Raw genomic sequence first — 25,732 nt, 5'->3', positions numbered from 1 at the left:
CCTGAAAATAATCCAAAGTAATGATTTTAAGGAAACTCAGTGAGATACAAGAGAATACTGATAGACAATTCAATGAAATTAAGAAGGCAATTCATGAACTGAATGATATTATAAGAAAGAAAGAAGAGAGAGAGAGAGAACCAAGCTGAACAGGGTGGTACATGCCTGTAATCTCAGTGGCTTGGGAGGCTGAGACAGGAGGATCACAAGTTCAAAGCCAACCTCAGCAACTTTTTGAGAACTGTCTCAAAACAAAAAATAAAAAATGGGCTGGAGATGTGGCTCAGTGGTTAAGCACCCCTGGGTTCAATTTCTGGTACAAAAATAATAATAATAATAATAATAACAAAACAGAAAGTTCAGAGTTAAAGAACACAATAAATAAAATTTTAAATACAGCTTAAAGTCTCAACAGCAGACCATATCAAGCAGAAGAAAGAATTTCTGAGCTTAAAGACAAGTCTTTGGGGGCTGGGGTTGTCAGCGGTAGAGTGCTCATCTAGTACGTATGAGGCACTGGGTTCAATCCTCAGCACCACATAAAAATAAATAAAATAAAGGTATTGTGTCCATCTACAACTAAAAAGTATTTTTTTAAAAAAAAGACAAGTCTTTTGAAATAACCCAATCAGACAAAAAGAAAAACAAAAGAAAGCCTATAAGACTTATGGGAACCACCCACACCAGCCCTCATAGGACCCATGCTCTCAGACCACCCTTCCAGCCTCTAGTGCAAGACCACCCCTTCCAACCAGCAGACTATCTCGGGAGCCTAGATCCAGCCCAGACGCCCACACCAGCCCTTGTGGGACCCACACTCTCAGCAGGTCCAATTTACCCCTCCCCTGGTGGGGCAGACACCCGCCAGAGCCTAGCCCCTTCTGACCAGCAGACCACCCAGGTAGATCAAGCCTAGCAGCCCAGATCCACCCACACCAGATCCAGGATGCAGTAGCATTCATTGAGGGACCCCAGCAGGGTCTGGAAGCCCAACATCAAGGTGGGGTACAGACAATCTGCATGGGCACTACAGGAATATAGGGAAGAAACTGTAATATCTCAGATCCACACTGCAAGAAAAAAAGACAGACAACATGAAAAAAAAACAAGGAAGGAAAGTGCCCCAAACAAACCAGCACACTGTAATAACAGAACCCATGGACAGCTAAGTTGATGAACTGTCAGAGAAGGAGTTCAGAAGGCTCATAATTAAAATGATCTGTGAATTAAAGAACGACCTAAATGAGCAAATACAGTCAAAAATTGATCACTCAACAATGAGATAAGAGAGCAAATACAGGTAGCAAAAGATTACTTCAAGAGAGAGATAGAGACCCTGAAAAGAAACCAGTCAGAAATCCCTGAAATGAAGGATACAATAAATTAAATTTAAAAACTCAATAGAAATCATAACCAACAGATTAGATCCCTTGGAAGAAAGAACATCAGATAATGAAGACAAAGTATACAATCTGGAAAATAAAGTTGATCACACAGTGAAGATAGTTAGAAACCATAAACAGAACATCCAAGAATTATGGGACAGCATCAAAAGACCACATGTAAGATAAAGGAAGGCACAGAGTTTTAAACCAAAGGAATGCACAATCTCTTCAATGAGATAATATCAGAAAATTTCCCAAGCATGAAGAAAACCAAATACAAGAGGCTTATAGGATACCATATGTGCAAAATTACAACAGATCTACACCAAGGCATATTATAATGAAAATGCATAGCATACAGAATAAGGGTAGAATTTTAAAAACTGCAAGAAAGAGAAATCATATCACATATTGGGGGAGACCAATTCGTATCTTGGCAGATTTTTCAACCCAGACCCTCAAAACCAGGAGATCTTGGAACAACACATACCAAGCTCTAAAAGAAAGTGGATGCCAACCAAGAATCTTAATTCCAGCAAAACTAAGCTTTAGATTTGATGATGAAATAAAACCTTCAAGGATAAACAAAAGTTAAAAGAATTTATAACTAGAAAGCCTGAACTACAGAACATCCTCAGCAAAGTATTCCAAGAAGAGGAAATGAAAAACAATGATGAAAATCAGCAGAGTGAGGGATCACACTAAAGGAAAATCTAACCAGAGGAGAAACCAAGTCACATTAAATACCAAAAATAAACAAAAATGGCTGGGAATACAAATCATGTCTCAATAATAACCCTGAATGTTAATGGCCTAAACTCACCAATCAAAAGACATAGACTAGCAAATTGGATCCAAAAAAAAAAAAAAGACCCAACATTATGCTGCCTCCAAGAGACTCCTCTCATAGAAAAAGACATCCACAGACTGAAGGTGAAGGGTTGGAAAAAATCAAACCACTCACGTGGACTACAGAAGCAAGAAGGGGTTTCCATCCTCGTATAAAATAGAGCAGACTTCAAACTAAAGTCAATCAAAAAGAATAAAGAAGGACACTACATACTACTCAAGGGAACCATACACCGACAAGACTTAACAATTATTAATATATATGTGCCAAACAATGGAGCATCTACATCCATCAAACAAACTTTTCTCAAGTTCAAGAGAAAAATAGACCACAACACAATAATTTTGTGACTTTAACACACCTCTTTCATCACTAGATAGATCTCCAAACAAAAGCTGAGCAAAGAAACTATAAAACTCAATAATACAATCAATAACTTAGACTTAACTGACATATATAGAATATTTCATCTTTCAACAAGAGAATACACTTTCTTCTCAGCAGCACATGGATCCTTCTCTAAAACAGACCAAATACTATGCCATAAAGCAATTCTTAGTAAACATAAAAAAGCAGAGATACTACCCTGCATTCTATCAGATCATAATTGAATGAAATTAGAAATCAATGATAAAATAAGAAATAAAATCCACTCCAACACCTGGAGACTAAATAATATGCTACTAAATGAATAATGGGTTACAGAAGACATCAAAGAGGAGATTTAAAATTTTTTAGAGGTGAATGAGAACACAGATACAACATATCAAAATCTCAGGGACACTATGAAAGCAGTTCTAAGAGAAAAGTTAATTGCATGGAGTTCGTTCCTTAAAAGAAGAAAAAGTCAACAAATAAATGACTTAATATTACATCTCAAATCCCTAGAAAAAGAAGAACAAATCAACACCAAAAGAAGAAGAAGACAGGAAATAATTAAAATCAGAGCTGAAGTAAATGAAATTGAAAACAATTGAAAAAATTGATAGAACAAAAAGTTGAGTCTTTGAAAAAATAAATAAAATTGACAGATCCTTAGCCATGCTAATGAAGAGAAGGAGAGAGAGAACTCAAATCACTAACATATGTGATGAAAAAAGAAATATCACAACAGACACTATAGAAATACAGAAGATAATTAGAAATTATTTTGAAAACTTGTACACTAATGAAATAGAAAATATAGAAGGCATCAACAAATTTTTGAGTCATATAATTTGCCCAAATTGAATCAGGATGAGATACACAATTTAAACAGATCAATTTCAAGTGACAAAATAGCAGACACCATCAAAACTCTACCAACCAAGAAAAGCCCAGGACTGGAGGGATACACAGCCAAGTTCTACAAGACCTTTAAAGAAGAACTAAAACCAATACTCTCCAATTTACTTCAGGAAATAGAAAAAGAGGCAGCACTTCCAAACTCATTCTATCAGGCCAATATCACTCTGATTCCAAAACCAGGCAAAGACACATCAAAAAAAAAGAAAACTTCAAACAAGGCCCATCATCAGAGAAAATGCCAGTTTATTGAGGAACAGCTCTGCATATTTATAGAGCCAGAGGTGGTTTGACAGTTATGACAGTTTAATGGTTGAACAGTTTAACAGTTGGCATGGGGTGCTTTCTGATTGGTGGGTATGGATCATGTGAGCCAGCAGGGCTAGTCTGATTGGTGGATAAGCATCATGTGAGCCAGCAGGGCTAGTCTGATTAGTGGGTAAGGATCAAGTGAGCCAGCAGGGCTAGTCTGATTAGTGGTAAGGATCATGTGAGCCAGCAGGGCTAGTCTGATTGGTGGGTAAGGAACATGTGAGCCAGCAGGGCTCACCATTGGACAGCTCTTCTCGGGGGAATGGGGAAGTTAGTCTTTGGAGCCAGGGCAACTCCCAACAAGACCAATATCTATAATTAACATAGATGCAAAAATTCTCAATAAAATTCTAGAAAATCAAATACAAAAACATATCAAAAAAATCATGCACTACAATCTGAAAGAAAAAACTTCCAACAAAGAATACTAACCCCAGAAAAGTGATCCTTAAAAAATAATGATATCCTTAAAAAATAAAATGTTTGCAAGACAAGCAAAGAGGAGGGAATCCATCACCCCTGGGCAGCCCAACAAGAATGCTTGTGGGAATCCATGTTAGAAGCAGAAGGACCAAAGACAGCAAAGTGCAGAACTCATCAACAGAGCAGATACACGAGAGAGAGGAAAATGAAATTCGACCATACAAATAACCACCAAGCCACAACAATGAACAAGAGAGGAAGAAAAGAACAAATCATATGCAAAACAAGGCAGAAGAAATTAACAGGAGCATGTTCCTACTTATGAGCAATAACCTTGCACATAAACAGATTAAATTCCACAATTAAAAGATTTAGATGAATTAATTGGATAAAAAATAAGACCAGATGATGTTGTGCTCAAAAGAAACTAATTTCACCAGCAAAGACATCCAAGGACTGAAAGTGAAGGGACGGAAAAAATACATACCACAAACGGAAACCAAAAACAAGCAGAAGTAGCTATTTTTATATCAGATAAAATAGACTTTAAGTCAAACATTTTAAAAGGGAGTCAAAGAAGGTTCCTATAGAGTGATAAATGGACCGCTCAGCAAAAGGAAATAACAGTTGTACATACACATGCATCCATGATGAGACAGCCAGTCACATAAAGCCAACGTCACTGGACCTAAGGAAAAGAGGTTTCAATATCTTAATAGTGGGGACTTCAGTGCCCACTCCCATCAATGGACAGATCATCCAGACAAAAAAAAATGAACAAAGAAACATTAGAGTCAAACTACACTATAGAACAAGTGGACCTAACAAAAGTTTACAGAAAATTCCATCCCACCGATGCAGAATACACATTCTTCTCATCAGAACATGGGACAGTCTCCAAAATAGGTCATTAGGCCACAAACAAGTCTCAAAATATTATTTTTTAATTTGAGGTTATGGCTTGTACTTTATCTGACCACAATAGAATAAAATTAGAAATCAACAAGAAGAACCCTGTAAGTTACACAAACACAAGGAAATCAAACAACATTCTCTTGAATGACCAATGAATGAAAAACTTGATATTCGTGTGCAGGAAAAAGAAACCAGACCCTTATCTCTCACTGTATAAAAAAAAAATCAACTCAAAATAGTTCAAAGACTTAAATCTAAAATTCCAAACTGTGAAACTACGAGGACAAAAACATAGGAAAATGCTTCAGGACATAGGTATAAACAACAACAAAAAAAAAGATGTATGTGACCCCAAAAAAGGACAGACAATAAAAACAATACTTGACAAATAAGTCTACATAAAACTAAAAAGCTTCTGTTCAGAGTGAAGAGATGAACTACAGAAAGAGAGAAAATACTTGCCAACTATTTATCCCAGAAGAGGTTGATATCTGGAAGATATAAAGAACTCAAACAACTCAACAACTAAGTCCGATTTCAAAATGGGCAAACCATCTAAATAGCCATTCCTCAAAAGAAGATATGCCATAACCAACAAGTATGTGAAAAACACTCAGCATCATTGAACATAAGGGAAATGGAATTCAAAACCACAATGAAATATCTCACTCCAGATAGAAGGGCTATCATCAAACCGTCAAAAAATAACCAATTCTGGTGAGAAGGGAGAGAAAGGGGAATTCTCATACACCACTGGTGGGAATGTACATGGGCACGGTTATTTGTGGAACACAGTATGGATGGTCCTCATTAAAAATAGATCTACTATGCAGTCCCTCAATCCCACTACTGGGCACAGATCCAAAGCTGATGAAATCAGAATATCAAAGGGAAAGCAGCACTCCCATGTGTCTTGCAGCACTATTCACAATAGCCAAGACATGCTGTCAGGCCAGGTGTCCACGGACAGATGAACAGATGAAGAAAATGAGGTGTACAGACACAGTGGAATATTATCCAGCCATCAAAAGGATGCGATCCTGTCATTTGCAGCAACATGGGTGGAACTGGAGGGCATTGTCTCACATGAACTAAGCAGGCACAGAAAGACAAGGACTACACGTTCTCACTCACATGTGGGAGATCTGATGTCTTAGAAGTGGAGAGCAGAACAGTGATTACCAGAGCCTGGGAAGGGGGTTGGGAAGGTGGATATGGTGAGGATGGTTAACATGTACGAGGTACGGCTGAAGAGGAGACATAGCTTCTGGTGTTCTCTAACACAGTGGGGTAGCTGTGGCTGAAAACAATTAATCATATATTTCAAAATAGCTGGTAGAGAGGATGCTAAGTGTCCTCAACACAACAGAATGATAAACTTCAGGAGGAATGGACATACAGTAACCCCGACTTGATCATTATACACTGTGTCCATGAATTGAAATGTCAGGCTGTACCCCACAAATATGCACAACTGTTATAAAAATAAAAATACATTTAAAAAAGGAAAACAGTATTAGTAACATTAAATGTCTATTTTAAAGCCAAAACAAAATTTATTTTGTGGGTGTCAGGAGGCAGGTCAAAGATACATTCTGAATTATTCTCCCCATGCCCCAGTCAAAAGGCACAGCATGTTCATGAGCCTGAGAGGTTGGAATAAACAATGCCCGTGTTGTCCTGGGGCTGATTTACCACAGAACACTATAGAATTACTTCACTTACTACTAACCGGCCTTCTGTGCTTTGCAAGAGGAATTTCCAAATCCTAGCCTGCCCAAACCACAGCAAAGCTTCTGTGACTACACTCTGTTCCTGTGAAAGTCCAGCTGGTGTGAACTTCCAGCCACAACAAAAGCCCAACTAGTATAAGACTTAAAAGTGCCCTTTAGTGCATCACCTGACCTAATTTTGTAGTGCCCTGGGCAATTCTTCATGCCAAAGTGTATATCTCCTTCATCGGGCAGATGAAGCCAATGGCAAAGTGCACAAATTCCAGTTTTCCCCAAAGAGTGCGTCATCCATCCTGCCTTGAGCCCATTACCATGTTTGGCAAGTGAGGCTCCCTGCTTGCACATCAGACAGCTTAGCCACGGAGCAGAGAAGGGTGAGCTCTGGCCACAAAGTCGTAGGTCAGAAGAGGGGCCAGCGGCTTTCAAACAATCCCCTAGAGGGCTTTCTTCGACATAGATCACAGAGCCCCACCCTGAGTTTCTGATTCAGTGAGTCCCAAGTAAAGCCTGAGAATCTGCAGTTCTGACAAGGTTTCAGGTGAGGTGGACGCTGCTGACCCTGAACCACACTTGGAAGAGGACCCTAGACTAGACCAAAGAATAAACCAGTATTTGTCCAGCATCTTCTGCCCAGTATTTTGCAACATAAAGAAGTTTGAAAAATAGGTTTGGGTCTCTTCCTGGGAATTCCCTAATTTGTAGGTTCTCTATGCTTCATATAAGCCCAGAGAACAAGAGACAATCAATTCCACTTGCATTTTCTGATAGATACACACCCATAGCAATTAGGATTTGAAAAAGTGTCATCAGACAAGTTAGGGTACTGAGTGTTCTTCCAACAGTTTTCGTTTCCTGTTTGTTCTTTGCCTGCTTTCTTGCCTATTTGTTTAGTGTCTGATTCTGAAGGGGTAAACATAAATGGAAAAAGCAGGGTCCCTGCAGAAAGAGGCCTGGAAATCTACTGAAGGAAACGAGATGCATCTGGGTAGGCTGATTGCCAAGCCTCAGGGTGATTGTTTACTGCCTTCCCCTACTGAAGGCAAGTTTCCCAAGATCAGGGGTGACTGTCTGTTTTTCTCTCGGAGGCATCCCAGGTACCTAGAACGGGAAGGCAAACTCTCCCACAGATGGACAGGTTGCAAAGATCTCTGGCCCTGTGAGTGTAGGCTCCCTCTGCAGCTACTCAACTGGCCTTCACCTGAACAAAGCAGCCACCCATGGTGCATGAAGTGGGTGCAGGTGAGGTCCAGTAAAACTTCATGAGCACTGAGACTTGAACACAATGTAATCTTCACACGTCACAGCAGATTTTTTCCTTTTTATTTTTTTTTCCGACTGCTTAAAAATATAGAAGCCATTCTTAGCTCACAGACCTCACTAAAAGGCAGCAGGCTAGATTTGGCCCACAAGCCCCAGAACTAGAACACAGCTGGGGTCCAAGTGCAAGTTGTGTGCCAAAATACTTGAGCGCACTTGAAACTGGCGTGCCACGTTCAGTGTGGTAAACACGCCGTATGTGATCCTTCCTGTATGTGCTACTGATGTGTTGCCAAGGGCCTTGTGGCTTTGCACACCATCAGTGTGGCTCGTCTGGGTGGACGAGACTGGCATAATGAAGGGTTCTCAAGTTTCCACAGGCGGCAAACAATCATGATGCCAAACTCCTCACCCCTCTCCCACTGTTCCTCAGCAGTACTAAGCCAGCCTCAGCACGATCTCGGATTTAGTTTTATTATAGTCTTAAAAAAAATTGACAGAACTAGGAATTGGACAGGTCATGGGATGTGTGCGCCTTCTGCTGTCACTCGTGCTGGGAAGAAAGGACGCTGCACAGAGCACAGCTGTGCGTCACAGGACCTAGAGAGCCTCTCAACACCGCATCCCCCAGCCCCACCGTGGAACAGAGCACTGGGGGACGGAGGCGGGGGCCGCACCTCAGGGTGACTTCCTCAGACACTCTGCTGGCCTACGACTGAACTAGACACGCACAATCCCACACTGATTCACACAAAGGAAGTAGGTCCTTGGCATACAGTAAGTGCTCCATAAATACCTGAATGAATGAACATACTGGTGGCTCCAAACTACTTACCCTGCCTACTCCTGTCCCCCAGGGCAGAAATATGAGCTATTTATTGTGCCAGGCCTGACCACTGTTTTTTAAACAGAGCTAATGTTTATTTAGACAGAGAGCCTGGGTCACACCCAAGTCCAGGGAAAATGACCAAGTCAGGTTGTTTTTCATCGGTCACCTCTAGCAGGGACCCAAGGCAGAAAATCCTCTAGGAAGTTGTAAACATGAGTCTGGGTGGAGATCAAACCTGAGGTAGAGAAGTGTTAGGAATGGACGCCTCAGATGTGGATGGGGCCACCCAGGGGTGACACAGTGGGCAGTGGGGGGGGGGGTGACACGAAGTTCATCATGGTCGTGAGTGAGCTCCGTGCACCTAACACTGGTGACTAGAGAGAGCCCCAGAGCCCCAGACCAGTGTCGGCCCATGCAGGGCAGAGTCCCAGGGAGCAGGGGAGCGACAGCACCCTCCCTGGCCCATGTGCACAGCCCCCACCCCTCTGTGGGCCACTCACTGCTCAGACATCCCCTGAGAGCCCCTGCTGTGCTCCCGGAACCTACCAGGAGCCTGGCCTGCAGGGCGGACTAGGGCACCACAGGCCTGCACTGAAAGCTTCTCCATTAAAAAATCTAAACTTTTTATGTTGGCACACAGGTGAACATGATTCAGGCTGAACTCGTTGTTGCATTTTTTTATTGTTGTATTCGTTGTTTCTTTTGAATTTAAAGGGAATGAATATTAAAATACTTCTGTGAGCTCCCCAGGGAGAGGGCTCTTCTTCCTGCCTTCCAGCCGCTTGTCCTGATGACTCGGGGGCTGAGCAAGGAGTGGGGATGGGGCTGATTCCAGGTGTGAATACCCCCCTGGCCTGGGGTGAGGAGGTGCAGAGACAGCAGCAGCCAGTAGAGGGGTGTTGGTTGAGGAAGGGGTCTGGCTGCGGGTCAGTGGGCAGAAGGGCAAGGCAGGAGGAAGGGGGGAGGACTGCATGTGAGTGCCAGCTGCTGCAGCCCCCATGGGATAAGGAGGAGGACCATGCAGGGAGCAAGGTGACCATGGTGCCCCTGTGGGACCACCATGGGGGGAATGGGACTCAAGAAAGAGAGGAGACAGAAGAAACAGCCCCACATGGACCGCCTGGCCCAAGCAGGACGGGAAGGACATTAGCAGCATGGGGTGGGGGTGGGGGGTCAGAGCCTGAGAAGGAGGAATCAAAGGAACTTTGGTCAAAACTTCTCACAGTCAGAAAAAGGACTTACAGACCTGGAAGGAGAGAAAACTAAAACGACTCAGGATCAGTATGAACTCATGCTCCTCAGTGTACATGAACATATCTAAAACACAGATAGAACACAGACAGGCCGGGGGGGGGGGGGGTGTGTTCCCAGCTCTGCTCCTACAGAGGGGCTGGGAGCAGCCGTACCTCAACAGCAGTGTTGAGTTACTGTCCACTGTTTGATTTCTACTGTGGACCAAATGCTTGTGCCTCCTCAAAGGTCACCTATTGAAATCCTAACCCCCAAAGTGATGGCATTAGGAGGAGGAGCCTGCAGAGAGGTGACCGCGTCATGAGGATGGGGCCCTGTTGAGTGGCAAAGGTGCCTTTGTCAGACAGGCCCCAGGGAGATGGCTTGCCCCTTCCGCCCTGTGAGGGCACAGCCACAAACCAGTGGACAGTAACTCCAGAGGGCCCTCTCCCAAACTCAACCACGCTGACAGCCTGATCTTGGACATTCTGTCTGAGAAACGAATTTCTGTTGTTTATAGTCCATTCAGGCTATGATATTTGTTATAGCAGCTCAAACAGACTCAGGCAATTTCTAAATACTATTCTCTACTAAAAGGGAGCATAGATGTCCAGAGGATGTAAAGACAATTACAAGAGAAGCTTAGATTACTTTGTCCTGGAAAGCAAAAGTCTGCAGAGAATGATAGGGACCTTAGCCAAATCAGGGACAATTTGATGAAAACAGATTTGAACTCAATGAATAAAATCAGACTCTATAAGGAGTTGATCAATTGTTTAATAGGGAAAAGAGAAACATTTTCTTTACAACAGAATGCCAAATAATAAAAGTACAACAAATGATTAGAAAATTTCTAGCAACCATCATGATGATATTGATTGAGACAAGAATAAATGATTACCAACTCTAATGGGTGAATGTTTGGTGCAGACTGCACATTTTAAATAGTCTCAATGTACTTCCACAAAATATTTACTAATTATAAAGGAGAAAGAATTAAATGGAGAAGTCAGACGCAGTGGTATATGCCTGTAATCCCAGAGGCTCAGGAGGCTGAGATAAGAGGATCAAGAGTTCAAAGCCAGCCTGGGCAACTTAGCAGGGACCTAAGCAACTCAGTGAGACCCTGTCTCTAAATAAAATACAAAAGGGGCTGGGATGTGGCTCATTGGTTAAGCGCCCCTCAGTTTAATCCCTGGTACCGAAAAGAAAATTAAATGGAAAATCTTTAAATTTTTACAGGTAAAGCCAAAGATGACATGATTATTACTGAACTATGGGATTTCCTGAAGGACATCAGCTTTTGGTGCTCTGACATATTCTTAGAGAGGTATTTTTTTCTGACATAGAACATGGCTCCCCTGTACAGAACTGGTAGACCCTGAGAGTCTGAGCTGGGAGGACGCCAGTTGCCCTGGTGGAAGGAGGGGAAAGCAGGAGATGGAGGAGCTTCTGCCGTCCCACCTGTAACCTGATCCCATTCACCCTCCAGCTAAACATTCAGGATTTGTGCTCTTCTCTGTATACATGTTATATTTCAATAGAATTTAAATTTAAAATTAAAAAGACAGTGTTTGGTCTTTGAAAAATTCACAATCCACCATAAATACGAGATGATGGATGATAATTCTGTCACAGTTTCTTATCTTTCACCCACAAATCAACAGTGAATCATCGAGCTAACCTGCTATGAAACCCTGGGTCTGAGGTTGAACAGGAATTCAAGGGAGAAGGTCACTGGGGCCCAGAAGAGTCAAAAACACACCCAACTCACCAACTTCCTCTGTCATCTTCTCAACCAAAAGTGGTAAGTGGATATCAAGATCAAATTTTGCTGCTTCATTATGGCCTCCTTCAAAATGTGAGGGATATTTAGAAGCTGTTTATTCTGAAGGGACTGGGTTCATTTAAAAGGCCCCAGTGATGGTCTTACCAGTATGGCTTTGTCCAAGAGGTCCCCGTGGTCTGGAATCTAAGCAATGCTGGCCACCAGCAGTCCAGAGGATGTTGGTCAAAGAAGAAATGGCACCCCTGTTCCTGCGTCGGCAGGGGAGGGTTGCAGGGATGCACTCCCCACGGAAACACCAACCAAGTGCTCCTCACCAAGGGGGATTTTCACCTAGACAGGTGGCCCCTGCACCTAGAAAGCACCGTCAGGGTACTAGCACACAGTCCCACTCCCCGGAACAGGCTCCTTGCCTCCCACAATGGCTCTGCCTTTCTAAGTCCCTCTCAGGCCTTAACCTGGCGATCCTGTTACAACATGGGCTCCCGTCCCGCTGGGGTCGGGTGAGAGAGTCTGCTTTTCTTACTGGTTGACCACTGGCCTTAAAGCCCAGCCCTCAGCCCATGCATAAGCTTTGACAGATGAATTTGCTGAGCTTCTTTACAGTTTGCAATTCATTTCCTTGCTCTATGTAATCAGTTAGTTCGTGTCATTTATTTATTCCTTCACGGTTCTGCAAGCATGAACAGAAGGAGGGCCTGTCGTTGGCGATACTTCTCGCGCCTCTGCCCTTCTCAGCTTTAGATGCTCACGGTCCTGCACCGAGACCTTGGCTCCCGCTCTTCCAACTGACGTGACTTTGGGGCAAATTACTTAACTTCTGTGAACCTCCTTCCTCATCTATAAAATCACAACGATGATATTTACTTTATGCTGCTCGTATCCAGTACAATGCAGCCCGGGAGGTTGACAGAACCCAGCACTGTTCACACCCAGGGCGGGGAAAGAAGGCAGAGCCACGGCCAGGGCAGTGAAGGGCATCAAGGGGCGTCCCCCTGGCAGCCCTGGTGAGGGCCTTGCCTTGGCAGGTAGGGCCGGTAAACAGGAGTGGGCAGGCAAGAGGAGCAGGAGGACAGAGAGAGACAGAGGCACAGACAGATGCAGAGTAGCCGTTGCTGCTTTCCAATTCCTGGTTCTCACATCTGTGAGTGAAGCCCCGCTTTCTATTTAGGGGTTCTGCAGATTCCCCGGTATCTTTGGGGGAACTTGTCCTTTTTGGCCACCTGGCATTGTGAACCTCCTATCAGTTTGGGGAAGTCCCCACCCGTGGATCTTGGTGAGAGGCGGAATCCCCTCCCACTCTCAGTGCTGGAAGCGCCAGGGCTTGTTCCCAGCTCTCCCGGCAGCAGGGATGCTGACGGGTGACCTAGGCTCCGCTGGGGAGCTAGCACTGCTCTGGAACTGCAGGGTCACGAGGCACAGTCATCCTGTGGGACCAAGAGGCAGAAGAATCCAGTCCACCTGTGCTGGTGCTGTCCAGCCCTCGTGGTGTCCAAGGAGCAAGGCAGGAGTGATGACCAGCAGCACGGCCCTATGGTCTTCATGTACCAGTCTGTGACATTTGACCCTTTCGCCCAGCTACAAGGCCCCAAATCTGATGCTCAAGCTTCCTGACAATCCTGTGCCTTATGCTGTCTATATATTAATAGTTCTTTTTGAGCCTAAATCGGTCAGAGCTTACTGACGGTGCGGGACACCAGCAGCCCTGGCTGACACTGGCAGTGCGGTAGTGAGGCTCTCGAACGTCCCCCCCAGGCCCTTGTGTTACAGGCTGGTCCCCAGCTTGGCACTACTGGGCATGGTGGAGACTTTAAGATGCGGGGCCTGGCAGAAGGCTTTAGGTAACTGGGGTCTCTGCGCTGGACACTGTGCCCACACTGCAGAAGAGAAGCAGAGGTGCCCACCCCTCCTTCTCCCTTCTCTGTTTTGCTTCACTTGGCTTCTGGGCCACCAGGAGGCAAGCAGCTGCTCCACCGCCAAGCGCTGCCTTGCCTCAGCCCAGGCAGGAGCAGGCAGGAGCAGGCAGTGCCAACGTGCTGGGCAGAGGATGGTGCGAGCCTTGGGTGGACGGAGCAGGATCTCCTGTGATCACATCCTGTTACTCAGAGCAGGCATACGGTTTAAGAGGAATTGTTTATTCCTAGGATTTTCCACTTAATAATTTTGGAATAAAGTTTACAGGCATCTGAAACCACAGAAATGAAAACCACAGATAAGGAGGGACTAGTGAGTGGCACTCAAGTTTCACATTAAGTCCTCGACACAGGAATCGAGGAGTCGGGGGGGGGGGCCTGCCATCAAGAGAGGATCACACTCCAGAGGGTTCGACAATGAAGGTGATTTTCTCATAGCTTGGAGACAAGATGTCCAGGATCAACAGGTCAGAGACGTCAGTCACTGGAGGACTACCTTCCTGGCCTACAGGTGGTCACCTTCTTGTTGGGAGCTGCTCTGGAAATACATGCCCATTAGTCCCAAGCAAGAGATTCTGAACAATTATTGCACCCCACAATAACTTGGTCTTTACTTCCACTTGGATGATGAGGTGTGGCTCCAGGAGCAGGTGTCCCCTGGTGGGGTTGAGTTATACTCACCTGTTCCTTTGTAATCCTACCCAGTGCCCGTTTTTGGATAGAATGTTCTAAGAAACAGCGTCCCCCAATAAAAGCAAACTTCTATTAAAAGAAAAAAAACTCCAGAATGTGCATCCCTCCCCCTCTCTCGACAGCCTCTTATGACTTTCTCTTGTCCCCCTTGTGGGAGTCAAAGGACAGGGGCCGGGGAGGCCATCCTGAAGCTCATATAAAAAAAAATTCAGTGTCCATGTGGTATTTTGCATCACCCCAAATTCATACAAGTGACTTTTGTTCCATTTTGCCTGCACTGGACAGGGGGCAGCAGATTGGCGCCCAACATGGGGCATTCGTTGTGAATTTGGCGAGTTCACTTTGGTTGAGCACACTTCAAAAATTCAGAATAACGTTGGACTGTGTTGTGAGAGAAAACAGGTTGCAGACAGAGAGTAAGGGATGCTAATCAGTAACATGGGGAATTCATCATCTTCAGAGAGAGAAATCTACTTCATAATCATGGTGATGTTAACTAATCATAGGAGAAAACAGATGAAGAGAGCCCAGCTCACTCAATTCCTAAAAGTAGTCAATGGTGTCTGTCTGTGGTTTTGTGAGGAAGAATTGCCTAATTTGCGTGCATGGGAGAGGCTAGGTAGAAAGGTGGTTAAAGGTTGCCTCTCCACTAAACTACCTAGAAGTACAATAGAGAATATTTAGAAAGTCTAGGCTGCCTTAGAAATGTGTCTATTCCCAGACCGAGAAGAGGACCACTGGTCCCCCAGGGAATTGTTGGAAGGGCTGCAGAATACAATTAGGAACCTTTGAACATGGCAAACAGCCTTGTGTCCCAAGACGAATTTGTCTGACTGTGCCTGGACTAAGGGCAGAGTAAAGTCACGCCAGTCTGTAGCTGGTAAACCTCAGACAGAAAGCCTCGGGTCAAGACCCAAGACTATTCAAATTACAGCAGATCAGGGCCCAGAGAGTGATTCACACGTGTCATCGAAACTTGCTGGGAGGGCATGTGCTGGAGAGACCATAGCCTGGAGTGTCAGGAAGGGAAATCCAAGATGGAAGGAGGAAACTGCGCAGGGAAATTCCAGAGATTCCCAGCTGAGGGGTTCGGAGAATTCCCAGTCCAATGGAGAAATGATGAACCCAGCCTAATTCCATCTTAAGATTGGGAGCCATCTCACCACAAAGTCATGAAAGTTAATTTGTTTTACTATAAATTACAGTGATTTATAAACTTACTTGGAATGCGTGCCCATACCTTGAACTCACCCACGCCTAGTTTTCCCTGACCAGATAACAACCCTCTCTGAAACCCTAATGGCACCTCATAGTTGGGAACTAAATTTACTCCCTAAGTGCTGAACCATTTAGTCCATTAACCTACTACCTGCCTTTGTATTATGCTTGTCAAAATCCTGTTATCTCTAAGTTCTCAAGACACCCCCCTCTTGCAACTTTTTGTGCTATAAAACTGCACTCCTGGAGAGCTGGAGTACTGTTCTCTAACCCAAGGATTTGGGAGAGACAGTCCCGGCTGGTCAGGATTATAAGCTTGCTTTAATTTGATTTAAAATTGGAGTCGGTGGTCTTTTCTTTGCATTGTGGCTTAACAGAAAGTGAGCTGGAAATGAGTTTTGGTTATCATGGAGATCAAACTGGATGGATTTTTGCAATTAACAAGCCAAAGGAAATCTCAGACATGTTATTGATAGCCCCGTAAAGATGCTAACTGGAACAGGATCATTTGCAGATTTAGAGCAACAGTTAAATTATGATTTGCCAACTTATGATCAGTTGGTACATATGCTAGGAGAGCCTGGAGAGAAATACCAAATAAAGGTGAAAAAAATTTAGATTTCACTCAGATCCGGCAGGGACCAGAGGAGAAATTCTCGATTCTGTGGCACACCTTTACCAGAGAGCTAATAGGACCACTGGTGACTCAAATGCACTGGAGGTTTGGGTCAAACAATCAGCTTTTGAAAATGCCAATAAAGTCTGCCATCGGAAAAAAAGGAACTGTTTCTGAATTTATTCACCTTTGTTCTGACGTGGGTCCCATGCAATAACAAGGTTTGACTATCGCTGCGGCTTTAAAGCAAGTTTTATGGCTCCAGTCTAGGAGACGCCATTCTCAGTGGCAATGTTTTAACTGTGGTAAGGCTGGGCACCTGGCTAGGGACTGTGGGTCGCCACACAGCCGGGGAGATCACCTGGTTCATGCTGATGCCGTTGGAGAGGTGACCACGTTGGAGAGGTGACCACGTGGCATGGGGAGGCTCTGGCAGGCACAGCAGAAGTGGCAGGCCACCGTTCGTGGCTTCACTGCCATCGGCACTGTCACCACCAGGCCTGCCTCAGCCCCGCCAAACAGTGGGGGCCTTGCAGTTTACACTGGAACAGGAGCTGCAGGCTCACAGTCAGACGGCATCAAGACTAGCCCAGCCGGCCCGGCATTACTATCCTTCTGGGTGTTTCTGCATCATGGTTGGAGAGCTTGGGACTGCGACCAGCCATGGGACTAATTTTAACTCCTGAAATGGGCCCATAACAAATCCCTACAGAGATCCACGGGCCAATACCATGTGATGGGACGAAGCAATTGAACTCAAAGAGGAAAGCAGGTGTTGCCAGGTGTCATTGATCCAAATTTCGAAGGAGAGATCAGGGTTACAGTTCAAACGAATTGCGTATTCAGCTTTCTCCAAGGGATGTGGTAGCACAATTCAGAGTCACTCCTCAGCCCCTGGTGAAAACCTGAGTTCCAGGTCCCGGGACGGGGCGTACTGGGCTCCACTGGTTAGACAGGAGCGCCCTCTGTTGGATCTTAAAATCAACCATAAAAATTTCAGAGGTGTGCTCCATACAGAAGCAGACAAGTCGGTTATTTCTAGCAGGTACTGGCCAAAGAAGTGGCCTTTACACATTGCACCTGTCAGCTTAGAAGGGATTGGCCAAATTTCTCAACCTGCTCAGTATCTTTGGTGGGGGGATAAAGACAGGAATTCTCGAGCCTTTAAGCCCTATGTCCGAGACACTTTGCCAGTAAATTTATGGGGTTGAGATATTCTAAGCAGCTTCGGCTTGTTATTAATAACTCCAAACTCCATTGTATCATCTCAGGGACTTAATCAAAAAATTATTTCTCCTAGGAAATTTGGAGGGAATTCACATGAAGGGTATTTACCTATAACCCAGTCTCCCCAGTGAAGACTACTTAATTCAGCCAGTCAAAATTTTTGGTAGGAGCACTGACTTTCTTCCCAGCCCAAAAAGCAGCAGAAAAGATCAACTGGCTTACAGAAGAGCCAATCTGGGTTTGTCAGTGGCCCTTAACAGGGGAGAAACTTAAAACAGCCAATATGTTGGTCCAGGAACAACTTCAGGCTACAATTGAAACCAATCGGACCTTCTTTTAGTCCGTGGAATACAAAAAGTCTGGTAAATGGAGGTTGTTGCAAGATGTCAGGGCGATTAATTGTGTTACCGAGCCCATGGGAAGCTTCAGCTATTGGGTACACACCATCACAAGAGTTATTCAATTTGTTTCATACTTTGCAGAAGACAGTTCAAATGCATCAACATCCATGTTTTATAGGCCACATACGGGCCCACACTCGTCTCCCAGGGCCTTTACCTCAGGTAATGATAAGATGGATAAAGTGGTTACTGTTTGTCAGCAAATGTCTTTGTGTGGCTGGGCACATGCTTCACATTCTTTACATCGTCTTATTCAAGGTACACAAAATGATCTTTTGGATCCTACCTCTTTAGCTGATCAAATACTTCAGGAGTAAAATGGCTCTAACCCTGGAAACATACTGAAACATTCTGTGTGTATATTATTGAACTGTTCTCTTTGCTATTAATCCTCTCTTGCATTGTCATCACAGGATGCCGTGCCTTCAGAGCAAGAATTCAGGAACTCGAGATAGCGACTCATCACCTACTTTTTCAAAGAAAGAAGGGGGAATATGTGGGAGCCGCTCTGGAAATACACACTCTTTAGTCCGGAACAAGAGGTACTGAACAATTATTGCGCCCCACAGTAACTCGGGTTTACCTCTGCTCGGATGATGAGGCGTGGCTCCAGGAGTAGGCGTCACCCACTGGGGTTGAGTTACACTCACCGGTTCCTTTGTAATCCTACCCAGTGCCCTTTTTCGGATAGAATGTCCTAAGAAACAGCGTCCCCCAATAAAAGCCAACTCCAGAACGTGCACCCCCCCCACCCCCCCACCCCCCGTCAGCCTCTCGTGACTTTCTCTTGCTCCCCTTGTGGGAGCCTGAGGCCAGAAGCCAGGGAAGCCATCCTGAAACTCATATAAAAAGGTGCTCCGTGTCTGCATGGTATTTTGCATCACCCCAAATTCACACGAGCAGGACTTTGGTTCCGATGCCCGTGCTGGTTGGGGGTCAACACCTCCTCGCTGACTCCATGTGGCCCTTCTTCTGTGGACGCAGAGTGGAAGAAAAATCCCTGATGTCTCTTCCTCTTCTGATAAAGACATTAGTCCTGTTGGACCAGGGACCCAGCCTCACAGCCTCCTCTACCTTAATTACCCCGGAGAGGCCCTGCCTCCAAGTAGTTAGGTGAGGGTTTAGGGCTTCTGTATATGAATTTGGGGAGGGGGGCACAATGTCGTCAATGTGGTGACTGTCTCAATATTGCAGAAGAGAAAAATGAGGTCAGAATCCTTTGTTCAGGGTCTAAATAAAGCCTTTATACTCCTCACTCTTGCTTTCAGTAGAAAGAATCAAAACCCTCGAAATTCAAGCTTATAAAGCACTAGAAGAAAAGTGTGTGGAAGTCGTGGCTCTAAGAGATGAAGGAATGTGAGATGAAGCCAGCCGGCCTGTCTAAAGGCCAGTCCTGAGCCCCGGGCTGGAAGAGCCCAGGTGTGTCCTTCAAATGCCCCCCGAGCCCCTGCAGTGTCCACGGCTGGCCCACTACCACCTGCTGTTGCTCTGGATTCTGAGTTCAGGTCCCGACTCTCACAGATTTCATGAGTGCTGGCAAAGACTTCCTTCCTGACCAACTTGAGTCAGTCTCCTTTGACCTTCTTCTTCACTAGGCCTCACCCTTGGTCTGATGAGCCCAGTTTTGGCAATGAATCCAGCAGGCTCAGCCCATTTTTTGAGCATTCCCAGCCACAAGACCCAGTCAAGGCCCTCTTCCTCCACACCTGATACCTAAGCACTTTCCTCTTGGTAATTTTCCATCCGCCCCCCCACCTTGACCACTGGCTGTGGGATCCTGCTCATTCCGGTTATGTTCGGGTTGAGTTTAACCTCTTACCTGTTGCAATAATCTTGGCCTCGAGCAACGGTCCTGAACAAAGTCCTTCTTGCTGTTTTTAACAGGTGTCAAATAACTTTTTTTTTCTTTAACGGTTTATTAGGAACAAAGGTACACCTCACATCTCTCTTTAGGTATCTCCACAACAATTCTGCCATAAAGAGCACTTCGCATGTGGCTTAACTGTCAAGGGGCAAGTTCGTGGGTGGAGCTAGGTGAGCTGGAGTCCAGTGGACAGTTACAGAGAAGTCAAAAGCACCTGGAGGCCCGAGAACAGCTGCTTCCCAACCTTCTGTGTTAGGAACTGAAGGACGAGGAGGGTAAAGGAGGAACCAGAGGCCTGACGCAGGGGCCGAACTCCGCGGGAGCCACGTTCACTCTGTGGCTTTGGGCTGCTCTAGGGGCCAAGAGCATCAATCTTGGTAGTCCAGAGGGCCCTGGGTCCCCGGGACAGCATGTGACAGAGGGACCAAAGCTGGATGGTTGTTCTGGCCCGGCTTTGCTGCTCTTCACTGTGTGAGCCAGGCCTCTCTGAGCTCAGCCTTCCCCGTGGGAAGGGGAGTTAGGACAACCCCCTCACAGTGCACGACCAGGATGCAGGGCGGAGTCTGCTCTTCCTTGGTACCAGTGCTGGATACTCATTGAAAAGAATGCAAACGCTCCTTCTAGGTGGCCTTCAGGAGCTGGGTTGGTGCCTGCTTTGTCTGTCTTGCTTGGTCTGTGGTCTGAATGTACATCTGTGGGTCTAGGACGTTCTGGGAGAAACTGGAGCTTGGGAGAAAAGGAAGGTCACTCTTTGACTGCAGGTACAGGGAGCCCCAGCAGCCCACTGGCCGGACAGGGGCAGGTCCTGGAAGAAGGTCAGGGACTAACCAGGCTGAGAGACTGGCCCTTTTGGGGGCTGATGAACTGTCCAAATCAATGTCCAAAAAGGTGTAGCCAACTCTAGCCTCCCCTAGGTCGGGCCTCATCTCTGAAGGCAGTGGTCTTCTGGTGGGGGTGGGGAGGGGCAGGGTAGGTCTGGGCAGATGTAGGCCTGCACTGGAGGTGGGGGGTGGGGGGCTCAGCAGGGGAGCTCCAGAGGGTCTGCTCAATTGTTGCAGGAACCTGGCCTACAGTAGATGCATCCAAATTCCAAGAGAACCAGTCCTGGGGCTGGTCCTAGTAGGCAGGGCAGGCTACTAATGAGGTCCAGCCCCAGGGGCAGATAACTGAAGCCTCTTCCTGGAACCCAGAGGAGCCCTACAGGGGGTCGAGGGAGAGACTGGGAGGGCAAGGGGCCAGAGGGGTCCAAAGAGGTGACTGGGGTGGGGAGGCAGCGTGGAGACCCTCCCTGCAGTGCCCAAAGCTCTCCTGGCCTAGTAGCCCATCACATCCAAAACACTGCGTCACTTCACTAAGGACATGACAAAGGGTTGTCCCTGGTGGAAGGGAAGTATCCTTGGCACCCACTTTCCAAATCATCTTTTAATCATTGCAACCTGAGATTACATTATTCCCTCTAGTTTTTAGTAGGACATGTATTTCCCCAGGGGGCAGCATTTCCAAATTGTGTCCATGAATTCGAGTAACAATACTGAGAGATAAGGGGTAGCCAATTTTAAAACGTTTCTCTAACCGAATATGTTTGAGAAGTAATGCAGAGGAGTAGTAGTACATTCATGAGCACAAGAGAAATCCCACTAATCAATTTCCTAGTTCCACTTACTCCCTGAACTTCAAAAGAACATATATTTGCTGTAAAGTTTAAATTATTTGCAATGAGATGTATTGCCCCTTTATGCGTACGTGTGTGCACGCACACGCACATGGGTGGACCAGGGATTGAACACAGGGGCCCTCTACCTTTGAGCTACATTCCGGTCCTTTTTATCTTGAGACACGATCTTGCTGCGTTGCCCAGGCTGAGCTGGAACTTAGGGTCCTCCTGCCTCAGCCTCCTGAGTAGCTGGGACTACAGGTGTGCACCACTGTGTGGCGCTGTGTTGCCTTTTTAACTGGGGTGCTGGGGACATATTTTAAGAAAATGTTAAAGACTTTGCTTGGTCATGCTGAGCTCCAGGAAGACCTCCCTGCACCCCTGAGTTAGGCACCCTCTTCTGAGCGCACAGAGCACCTGCTCCCCACCTGTGCTGCAGAATGCACCCCCAAGATCAGAAATTCTCCAAGAGTTTGTTTGCTGCCTTCCTGGACATCCAGCTACTGACCCTCAGGGGCCCTGATTCTTCATCTAGGTACCCCCTCCCCGACCCCTCCAGTAGTGGGCGGGTAGCACAGCTATTGTTACCAGGCTGCTCCCTGCCACCAATGAATCTATGCCTGCATCTGGACATCTTCCTCGGCTTGCAGGGAGGAGTGGGGGGCTAGATGATGCCCCACACACAGGATGGGCACTCCTACAGTGCACGTTCTAAGGCTCAGAGCAGCATTCTTATTAATCCCCAGAAATCCCCTGGTCAGGGGCCTTTGGGGTGACATCTGGTATGTAAACGCCCAAGGTAAGTTCCTGCTGACTGGTAGCAACAGTGCCACGTGCGAGCTGTGAAAGTTCCCTGGCAGGAGGTCTCTTCCATTAGTCATTTCAATGCACGCAGCTGAAAGGAACATGGCAAAGTTAGATTTGGCAGGGGTGAGTGGGGAGCACATTTTCCACTTGTAGGTGTCTCAAAACCTTTCACTCTTAAAAAAAGTGAGGAGGCCCCGGCAAGTCGCCCCTGCTCCAGGTCCTCACTTGCAAACAGAGATCCTAACCCACCCTGAGGCGGTGGTGGGGAGGCCTGGGCAGACTGCCGGCAGCCCTCGAGGGTTAGCATGGTTTGAGCTACAGAGGAGGGAAACTGAGAGGTCAGAGGAGGTGGGGGAGGCTGGGGGACAGGTATGGAAGGTTCCCACCCCGCATGTCCCTGCAGGGCTTGGAAAGAACCACTGAGACAGAAGACAGGACAAAAGGAAGGAGCCCTTCTTAGGTCAGGAGACCCAAACTAGACTCCAGTTACGTCCCTACAACAATGAGCTTACAGATTTGTTACATTATTTTTTTTAATGGGGGGTTTTACTAGAATCCTAGACTCTACTGATAACTTTACCCTGGATACTCCCTGATTTCCACCTCTGCGTATTCGTGTGGAAGAAGAGAAGCCAAGATCCAACTACTATTTGGTTCACCTGCTCACCTTCAGCATCTCTGAACTCACCTCCCGCACACAAGGTTTAATCTTGTGATACAGTTATGCATTTAACACCTGCTGAGTGAGTGAGCCACATGCAACAGGATGTGAGCAAAAGCTTTCTTTGTCCCCTTTGTTCTTGGTTCCTTCAGCCCACTGCCTGGTTTGCCCTCTCCTAGCTTGGGATCAAAGCTAGGCAACCACAGACTCTGCTGACCTCACGTGGCCGTTAAAGGAAGAAGCCCTTTGTCTTGGCCTTAAGGGAACTGTCATCGCAAGGCTCTGGACTCTGCCCAGCCCAAAGCCTCTCCTGCACTTCTTTACTTCAGGCCAGAGACCTGCAGCACCCAGGAGTGGGAAGGACTTCCCCCATTTTCCCTGCTTCACCTCTCTTAGCCAGCTGCAAAGGACACAGTCCCTGGTAGACACAGCTTGGTGCCCTCAGTTCAACAAAACCCCTAGGGTGGCTCTTGCGTACATCAGTTAGAGTACATGACCACCAGGGGGCAGTAGAAGCCTTTCTTCCCTCCCGGAAGACCCACCAACAGGTTTAACATGGCCGCCTAGTTTCTTCAAGATACAGTTAAATGTTTTCCTTCAGTTTCAGAATAAAACTAAGACAATAAATACCTAAAACAAAAGCACAAGTTAAAAATCATTTAGGTACAATACCCCAGGGAACAAACTCTTAAAAGAAAACATAAGTAATTAATTATAATATATAGTGATTATCACTGCCTAATTATCTTACTCCCAGACTTGACTATGACTCATCTCTCCTTAGTTTAAAGTCAGAACTATCCCCCAAGCTCCCATAGGGCAAAATGACATTTAGAGACATTTATTAATATTAACTATTATACTAAAAAATGTCCTTTTTAAAATTTTTTTATTCTAATTTGTTATATATGATAGCACAATGCATTGCAAATCATATTGCAAATATAGAGCACAATTTTTCATATCTCTGCTGTACACATATTCACACCATTTGTGTCTTCTTCATACATGTCCATCTCATTCCACCATCTTTCTTTTTTACCCTCTTACCCCCACGTCCATTGGTTTTTGACTATACCATAGTTTAAAACCTTACCAGTGGTAAGACATAAATGTAGTATTATTTTTAATTCACAACACCCCTACAAGATACTCATATCAACCCCTCCCAAATACACACACACACACACACACACACACACATTTATGTCGCCAGATAAAACACAGAATGCAAAGTTAAATCAGAATTTCAGATACATAAGAAATAGTAGTTTAGCATGTCTCCCACGCAACACTCGGGACACAGTTATTGCATGGGACATAAATATTTCATAGAATGTATTTATATGAAAAATAAGTATTGTTTACCTGAAACTCAAATTTAACTGATCTTCCTGCATTTTTATTTGCTAAATTTGACAACTCGGCCTGCATTTTACAGATAAGGAAGCAACATCCAGGAAGGCAAGTAAGTTGATCAGGCCAACAGCTGGTGATCAGTGTCCCTGAGCTCCGGACCCCAGGCCCTCCATGAGTTGCCTCCTCCTTGCTGCCCAGGGAGCTATCACCTGACGGCTGCTTCCATCCTCAGGTACAATACCCCTTGTCACAGTTCCCGACTCCCTAAAGAACAGCTCTCCTTCCTGGCTGAGGACTCACTAAACAGTGAAGTCCTGAGACTCCTTTTCTCTTTGCCAATCTATCCTTTTTGGAAAACAGTGAAAACTTCCCTCTTTTGCTTGTTTGTTTGTTCATTTGTGGGGTTTTCATTTGGTTGGGGTTTTGTTGGGTTTGCCTGTTGTTATTGTTGTTTTGTTTTATTCTCCTGCAGGACATTCCTGTTTCTATAACTCTTTCAAGGCTACCTCTTTGAACTCTGAACTGACATTTAAATACAATTGTCCATCCCAACTTGTTCTTCTGGCTTAAATTACATGAAACACAATACAGTAATTTAAACCTAACATAAAGAGGGGAGGAACTACAGTGCCTTTGCATTATAAGGAAATAAAATATTCACTACTCTTGATGCACCCAGATCTTCAACTTGTATTTCACTATAGGGTTTATTTTCCTAAGGTGGGACCTTAACAGGACAGTACCTCCCACCCCAAGGTCAAGGATAGTCCTTTAGTAGGAAAGAAAAAAAGGCAACAAAGGAACTTTTAAAGGAGCTTATAAAAGTAAAGTTGCTGAGCAAATAGTGCAAGATCTAGTGTTACCATTACAATTAACACCTGGGATCATTATTGATGGTCAGAGCCGGAAGTGTCTCTAATGAAAATCCACTAACAATGCTGAACAAGAGAAAGAAATGCACTGTCGGGCATGACTCTACCCCACCCTGCTTGGTGCAGGGAGTAAAAAGACAGGGCTGGGAGAGACTGGAGAAATGTACACACTCATTCAACAGTCACCTAATAAGTGAGTACTGTGTGCCAGTCTCCAAGGGCCGAAGAGCCTAGTGTAAGCAGGGTGGGGTATTGTGCAATTAGAGAGCAGTGCCCTTGGTCAAGGTGAACTAAGCCAGACTAGGAGGCCAAAAGGACTCCAGAGAGGCACCTCAGCTGGCTCTTACTGGGCCAGTAATTGCTGACCAGGCTAAGAAGATGCCACGTCCCAGGAGAAGAGACACCAATGAGCACAGGCGCAGACTTAAAATGACAAAGCATAG

This window comes from Marmota monax, unplaced genomic scaffold, assembly GCF_021218885.2.
Source record: "Marmota monax isolate L192 unplaced genomic scaffold, Marmota_monax_Labrador192_F-V1.1 WCK01_AAM20220418_F8-fsc00055, whole genome shotgun sequence".
NCBI lineage: Eukaryota > Metazoa > Chordata > Mammalia > Rodentia > Sciuridae > Marmota > Marmota monax.
The sequence above is the reverse complement of the archived record's forward strand: the minus strand, read 5'-3'. Positions refer to the sequence as shown.